The sequence below is a fragment of the Pteronotus mesoamericanus genome, unplaced genomic scaffold, assembly GCF_021234165.1.
Source record: "Pteronotus mesoamericanus isolate MK-2021 breed Mesoamerican mustached bat unplaced genomic scaffold, CSHL_Meso_final contig_41, whole genome shotgun sequence".
NCBI classification, from domain to species: domain Eukaryota; kingdom Metazoa; phylum Chordata; class Mammalia; order Chiroptera; family Mormoopidae; genus Pteronotus; species Pteronotus mesoamericanus.
Window position 1 is genome coordinate 2,371,056 of NW_026555152.1, and position 8,593 is coordinate 2,379,648.

The 8,593-nt window shown below is 37.9% G+C and overlaps 1 pseudogene; it reads left to right on the forward strand.

Annotated features, from left to right (window-relative positions):
- Positions 1-4,142: 4,142 nt before the first annotated feature.
- Positions 4,143-4,876, forward strand: LOC129073408 (14-3-3 protein beta/alpha-like; annotated as a pseudogene).
- Positions 4,877-8,593: the final 3,717 nt, after the last annotated feature.

Below are 8,593 nucleotides of genomic sequence, written 5' to 3' on the forward strand. Positions count from 1 at the left end.
ATCTATCATCTATCCATCCATCTATCTACCTACCTATCCATCTATCTAGAAGAATACCCAGAAGGTTAAGAAATGTCGACCACCAAAATACACAATAGCAATGTGGTTCATGTGAAAAAGATAAGGAAGGTCTTATGACAAACTGAATACACATCCTTAGTAACAGTCCAAAAGCAAATACAATGCTTGTTTGTATATCAGCTGGGAATACCTCATTCAAGGGGCAGAAGAACTTCTTGTGCTCAACACTGCTGCTCCAGCCCCCACACTTTGTAATACTGGGGCTTATCTTGAGGAAGAGATCAAGATGTGATAGAAAATGTCTAGAAATTACCCGTTTGCTTTCTCATTCATATACACATGCTTTTATTCACTCAGCAAACACATTCAGCTTTAATGAGCAGTAGCCTCAAATCCTTTTTGAAATGAGATAGCAATATGAATGAATGAATTGAGTGAGGGAATGAATGAATTAAAAAAAAGACGGAGTTCCTGCCCCCAAGGATCTCAGCCTGCAGAGGGGAAAGTCTAATTAAGGGAACTCCAGGCCTCCATGGGGAGCTGTGAGAGGAGCGCTGGGAGTGAAGGCAGCACAAACAGAAGGGCACTTGCGGAGCTCAGTGAGTTAATCACATTCAGTTCCTGGCACTGCTACCTCTCTTTTTATTTGCTGGTTCATTTATTTCTTCCTTTTGTTCTCCCTCACCCAGGAGGCAACCATTGGAATGGGTTTAATGTACATTCTTTGATTTGTATTGGTTCTTGAAAAGCAAATGTTGCTGCTTTGTCTACACTTTTACATGAGCAGTATTGTACTAGTATCTGATTCTCTTTCTTGCTTTCTTCATTCAGCTCTAGGTGGTGAGAACTAACCAGGTTGTTGAGTATATAACCAACCCTGATTATTTGTGGATTTCATATTTGCAAATTCACCCACTCACTAAAGTTTATGTATGACCTCCAAATCAATACTCAAGGAGCTTTCATTGTCATTCATGGACCTATTTAGAGCAATGATGAATTTGAATAACTGCCTGTATGTTTTCATCTGAGAAGGATCAAGGCAACACTCCACATTCTTGGTGCAGTTCTCATATGCTAAATAAGTGACCATTTTGCAGCTGTTTAAAATGGTCCCTCAGGCTTAGTGCTGAAGTGCTGTATCATACTCCTAAGTGTGAAAAGACTGTCACGTACCTTACAGTGAAAATCTGTTAGATGAGCTTCCTTGAGGCATGAATTAGTGTTTTTGGCAGTGAGTCCAATGTTAATAAATCAACAATACAGATTAAATAAGGTATCTTAAATGAAAAAACACATAAAATAAGGTTATGTATTGATGATTTGACAAAAATGTTGTGACCAGAGACTTGTAGGAACCTAACTTTGTATCTCTTTCTCCTGGGAGCAATGGTCTAGTATTCCCTAATTCAGTATTTTCTGCGACTTTATAGAACAGAATGACTGAGATTGACAAGGATCTATTTTATTTCATGGCTTCTCTCTGCTGAGTGGTATTCCATACCACACTTTATTTCTCCATTCCCCTTGGGTTGGGGGTGATTCCACTCAAGGCTATGAAAAGGATCTTCTTGCATCTTCCGTCAGAGACCTGTGTGAGAATTTCTCTGGAGCCATTCCCAAAATAGACTTCTGGGTCCTAGGGTAAGTGAATTTGCCTAAGAACTGCTAGGTTACTCTAAAGAAAGGTTGCCCTCATTGACATTCCCACCAGCATCACATGAGGGTCCTGTATTCCCTCAGCCATGACCTACTGTCATCCAACTTGCAATTCAATGGGGATAAAGTCATAGCTCATTATGGTTTTTATTTTATGTTTCTAATTAAATGAGTAACAACATTTCTTCCTTTGTGTATCATTTGGGATTCTTCTTTTGTGAATTGCCTATTTATAAATATTTTTTGCCTATTTGTCTATTAGTTTTTTGAAAAAATTGATTTGCAAAAGTTCCCTGTATAATTTACATATTTGAATCATGTCAGGTTTAGGCATTTTAAATATATTCTCCTGATTTTCCATTTGCTTTTTTACTATGTCTATGATTTTTTCATTAAGTGGAAATTTTTAATGTTGACATAGTCAAGGAATGTAACTTTGGATGGGTGGATGGTGTCTACCTAGGAAGAATGTTTAAGAGTGAGTTTCCATATGAAGGGTCATGTCATTTAAAGAAAGGGTAAAGGCAATTGAAATTGTTTTGGGGGTGGGGAACTATAACATATAAATAGCAGGATAGTTACCATATTTTGCTGTGTACAATGTGCACTTTTTTGCCCAAATTTTTAAGGGAGAAATAAGGATGTGCATTATGCACGGGTAGTACTAATTCCATATCTATATAAATGTTTTTAATTCTTTTATTTATGTTTATGCATTAAAAGTGTAACTCTAGAAAGCAATAATGATATCCATATGCAAAATAATACCCTGGAATATGACAATTGGTTTTGCTTCTAAATTTAAATAAATAAAACCTAAATTAAAAAATTAAAACAAAAAATTTTTTTCCTGAAAGTTTTGGTGAAAAACATGGGTGCGCATTATACATGGGCAAAATACAGTATTTTATCTGTAGAACTGTATGTCAAAGAATCTTTTGTCCATTCCCAAGTAGCAAGGACTGCTCCTTGTTCTCTGAGATGGCCAAGCAGAGGCTGGATGAACATCAGGAATGCTGTATGGAACTATGGCCTTGACTGGGTAGCTACAGTCAAAGAGTACTGTCAACTCCAAGAGTCTGTGAGTGGCATGGAGATTGTTCTTAAACAAGCAATTCATCATTTCAGTGCTAAGGGTAACTCAGCTAAGCTAGTCTTCCCAGTATCTGTCAATATTTTCTCACTGTACTTCATTCCCACCCCTTACCTACATGGGTACGACTTATTAACCATATGGACGTGGCATTAGGCAGACCTGTTCTGTGACTTCTTCCTCTTCTTTTTAAAACTCACAATTGTAATTTAGACTTCCAAATCTCTTCCTTAATTACAGGTCTGAGATTGGAGAGAGGTAAAAGGAAGAGGGAAGGTAAAGGGTTGAATATACCTCAAGGCAGTTATGGAATGGGCAAAAAACGGTAGTTTCCATCTTTTACTCATCCTTTAATTAATTAATTAATTTTATTATACATTGGTGAGTGCGTTCTTCACATCAAGCACTGGGCTTAGCATTGGAGGTACAAGAAGTGAGCAAAACAGCCACTGTCCTCTCTTCATGGAGCATAGACTCTATAGGAACAAGCATCTACTTCCCACCAAATCTATAAGATTCTTGCATTTCAACCTGTGTTCTCCCTTTAAAACTAGTGACAGGAGTAAGAAAAATGTAAATTAGACTTAAATAAAACACCACTTTCATCTGTTACAAATGTTTCTCCTGTTGATGAACATCAGAAGGCATTCTCATGCATTGCTGCTGGGAATACAGACTGGTCAAACTCCTGTGGAGGGGGACTTGACAATGTTCAACAACATGATATATGCATTTAGCCCTTTGACCTGGCAAATCCATTCCTGGCAAAATATCCCTAAGATAGGCTGGCAAAAATAAAATAAGATTTATGTATAAAGCTATTTATTACAGTACTTGTTATAATATCTGAAGACTACAAAAACAACACAAGTGTTTATTACTATGGGATTAGTTGGACAAACCATGGCTTAATCAAATCCACAGAATGGAGAACCATGCATTATAAAAAAATAATAAAACAACAACAACAACAAACAAAAACAAGGGCTGCTGCTACATCCTACTATAGAGAGATCTTTAAAATATATTGTTAAGAAAAAAGGAAAGTAAAGAATAATGTGGATAGCATGATACATTATATCTTAAAACATGGGAGATATGTATATATACCTACTATATAATGTTTAATGTAAGGAGAAACAAAAACTAATAAAAATTGTTACGTATGTGGGAGGGAAGGAACAGGTGATGAGGAAGACAATATAAGCTAGATTATGTGAATGGACTTTATTTTATAGATTGGATTTTGGTGCCATCTGAATGTCTTGTAAAACAAAATGTAATCAGAAGAGAAAACTATAAGGAGAAGTGGAGCTGCCGCCACCACAGTGCTGATCCTGGAGTGGGCCTGGAAGGGAAGCAGTCACCTTTGCTCCTGCAGTCCTCCCACAAGAATGACCATGGGTAAAAGAGAGCTGGCACAGAAAGCCAGACTCCCGAGCAGGCTGAGTGCTATGATGATATGGCCGCAGCCAGGAAGGCAGGCATGGAACAGGGGAACGAACTTTCCAATGAAGAGAGAGACCTGTTCTCCTTTGCCTGCAAGCACGTTCTTCCTGGCATGTCCTCTCCAGCACTGAACAGAAAACAGAGGAAAGAGAAGCAGCAGCAGATGGACTGAGCACCGTGAGAACAGAGAGGCAGAACTGCAGGACAGCTGCCAAGATGTTCTGGAACTGTTAGACAACTACCTCATTCCGAATGCCACACAACCAGGAAGTGAGGTGTTCAACTTGAAAATGAAAGATTATTTTAGATGTCATTCTGAGGTGGCATCTGGAGATAGTAAACAAACCACTGTGGCAGCCTCGGTAGGCTTACTAGGAAGCATTTGAAATTAGTAAGAAAAAAAAGTGCAGCTTCCACATGCAGTTCAACTTGCCTGGCACTGAACTTCTCAGTCTTTTACTATGAAATTCCAAAAACTCATGAGAAGGCAGCATCCTGGTAAAAATGGTGTTGGATGAAGCAATGGCTTATTGGATACACTGAATGAAGAGTCATAAAAAGCGCCCTGATCATGCAGTTGCCTAGGGACAATCTCACTCTGTGGATGTGGGACATCAGGAAAATGAAGAAGATGTGGGGGAGGGAGAGGACTAATATCTGTTGTGCTTTTTGATCTCTTTAGAGTCATTCTGTACCTTCCACATATATCCCTTTGAGCAATAAAAAAAATAATCGTATGTCAACTTTTTGATTTTTCACAACCTCAGCCTAGCAAAAATGGTCCATGAGATAAACAGCTGGTATTTCTATCTCAAACTTAGTTTGGTCACATAAATGCCATGGGAGTCTGAAGTTTTGATTTTAACACTGACAGGATTACTGAGTGTTTAATTAAAAAAAAAAAAGTGAACACTGTGATTATGGGGATTTGTAACTAAGCAGAACCCTTAGTGGTAGAAAAAAATAGACCTGAATTATCTATAATTATTGAAAAACGTTAAACTGATATCAAAACAGTCACTGAAATACAGATCCTTTGGAAAGTTGTACAGAAAATTATAGAGCCCTCTCTGGGTGGTTCAGTTGGTTGGAGGGCTGCTCCATGCACCAAAAGGTTGAAGGTTCGATCCCTGGTTGGAGTGAGTATGGGAGGCAACCAATCCATGTTTCTCTCTCTCTCTCTCTCTTTTTCCTCTCTCTCTAAAATCCATATATCCTTGGGTGAGGATATAAAAAAGGAGAGAAAAGTATAGATCTTATATTGTGAAGCTGGGACTTGGAGAGATATACCTATTACTTCGTATTTGTGTTTGATCACAATTCTGCCTATTGTTCAGGGATTATAGACACTTCACCAAGTTTGAGCTATTGCCACTCAAAAGTTCATGACCTCAGATGTTCAGTGTCTTCCTCTGAGGAAACTCAAAGCCTGAAGTTGAAATGCTTTGTAGCAGACAACTGGTTATGACACTGTGAGAGGGTCTAATGCTCATATAACACTTGTGACTAAAACCCCTGTTCTACAACATTGCCACTGATTTGTGACTTGTGCTTTAGTTGTAGAATCTCTTTTCCTTGTAACCATGAGCTCAAGAAGAAAGAAATCCATGTATCTTATGAAGGGCCTTATCTGTGCCCTGGGTAATACCTTGAAGGATAATGTTCTGCAGAGATTGCCTTTCACATGAGGAATACTCAGTCTTTGGGTTCTTCCTAGCTCAGGGTTTTTAAATTTTGAAATCTAAACAGTCTTTCCCACCCCTCTTTTTGACTGTTGCTTTCTTTCTTTTCCCCCCTCTTTAAATTTAGGTCCTTTTGCTTCTTTACCTTTTTTTTTTTTTTTTGGAAATCTATCTTTATTTGTCTTTTGTTCATGATTTTATACTCTATGGGCAGAGATAGGGGGCTTCGAGGGGGTAAGAAGTGAAACTGGGGAGCACTTTGGTGAGCAAGCCTGATTCAGAGAGTCAAGAAAAGCTTCTAGCATCATAACTCTGTCTTCCTCCAGTTCTCAGCACGGTTGCTCCTCTCAGTCACACCAAGAAATAAACAAAAAAGTATTTTTAAATATCCATGACTTCTTTCGGTATTACAGTCAGCCCTGATAATGCTTGTTAGTACCTGTCACCACATCTCCTAACTGTACTCATCCAACCAAGGTCCCATATGTGTTTAAACAAGACCCTCTAATGCAGGGAAGTTGCATGAACACTGCAATGGGGAGAATCCAGAGTACCCGGACCTACCAGTCTGGCAGTATCTCCCCTCTCTCTTTAACATTCCACACAGCTGTACTATCCATCTGTTTGTCCATCTGTTGAAATGAGGAAAAAAGCATTCATGCACTGATAAAAACAAACCAAAAAAAGAAAGAAAAATCCTTCCTTTCTAGCTGAACAAAAATGTGCAGTTGTATACTTGGCACTTGAAAATGCAGTGCTGAATGTGGAATGAGCCTGTCTGCGTATATAGTGGCTCTCTCTTGTTTTGTTTTTCCTTACCAGTGTTCAGCCTCACGTTTGCTTCTGTGGTGGTTATATTGCCTAGCAAGCACACGCATGGTTGTGAAATATAGCAAAAAAGAAAATCTAGATGTATTGTATTTGTGTACATCTTTTAAACAGTTCTCGTTTCTACCTTACCCAGAATGATCAGGAAATGTGTAAAAATTCAAAAGTGAAATAAAAAAGTTTATCAGTTAAAAAAAAAACTATACTTCCCAAAAATGTTGAAAGAAAAATAAAACAATGTAAATGTACATAAATTTAGTGGTTTAGGCATACATAGAGAAATTATTTTGGATGACTTGAAAAGTAATTATATTGTGCATCTTTAGTAGGATATATATTCAGGTGCTCCTCAGCTTACAATGGGGTTATGTCCTGATGAGCCATTATAAGTTGAAAATATAGTAAGTTAAAAATGCAATTAATACACCTACCCTAGAGAGGGGCAACAGAGCTGATCCTAGGCCACGTCAAATAAGCTCAGAACATAGTATCCAAAAAACGCTGGCAACACTGTGCACTGTAGAGTATAGGTTGTTTATCCTCATGACTGGGGCCTGATCGGGAACGTGGCTCATTGTCCTTGCACAGCATAATGAGTATCCTACCACACATCATTAGACTGGGAAAAGATCAAATTCAAAACTTGAAGTACTGCTTCTACCAAATGCATATCGCTTTTATACCATCATAAAGTTGAAAAATCTCAAGTCAAACCCTCATAAACTGGGGACCACCATCTGTATATCCCAAAGACTAAAAGATTTCCAAAGAAACCTTAAACTGTTTCCAACAGTATAATTATTACTAAAAGTATCGGTGTTGTTATTTTTAAGTGATCATACATATAAAACTATTTTGTATTTTAATCATATATAAAATAAAATTATAACATGGACACAGTAAGATAAACCAAGTAAGTTATTAGAATAAGGTTAATAACTAAGAAGTAAGATTTTTGGTGTAAAAGAAATAAGTATTATAAATTTATGATGTATTTTCTCTTAAAGTGTTTTTTCTAGCTTTTTCAGGACTAGAAACAGTAATCAACTTGGCAATAATGAGTACCCCCAGCAACCAGATTGTGACCTTTAAATGTCACTTCCCACTAGAAAGAACCATAGGCCCTTGGAGTAATGGTAGGTCTGGGGCAAGATGAACCAGGAACATCTTACTATCTCAAAGAGCAAGAAAGCCATCAAACTATTGGAAATTCTCCCAAAGGACTCAGAAGTCATCTGGAAGGAACGGTTTCTGGTCAAATGTAAGGCAATTTGAATATTAAAAAGATTAGTAACTGCAATGGATTAAGACATATTAATTATATTTAAATCTATAGTTTATAATAATACTGAATTTATGAGCCTCACTGGTCACCTTTGAAAGATGCTAAAGAGCCATTCAATATTCTAAAAACTAGTAAATCCAGAGAAAGAACCAAACATAAATCCTGCATTTCCTGTATGAACTGCGCCTCATGATAACTAAATACTTGATGAGAAGTCTTTCCCTCTCTCTTCAAGAACTCCCATCAATAACTGAAGAAGAAATGTGTATTAGTTTCCTAAGACTGTTATAACAAAGAACAACAATCTTAGTACCTTAAGCAATAGAAATTTATTGTCTCCTGGTTCTGGAGTCTGGAAGTACAAGATAAAGTCAAGGTGTCAGCAGGCCCATGGACCCTCTGAAGGCTCTAGGGGCAGATCTGTTCCTGGCCTCTTCCAGCTTCTGGTAAGTTCCATGGCTTGTGGCAGTGTGACCTCATCTTCATGTGGTGCTTTCCCTGTGTGCGTGTCTGTCTCTGCGTCCAAATTTCCCTTTTCTGTAGGAACACCAGTCACACTGGATAAGGGGCTCACCC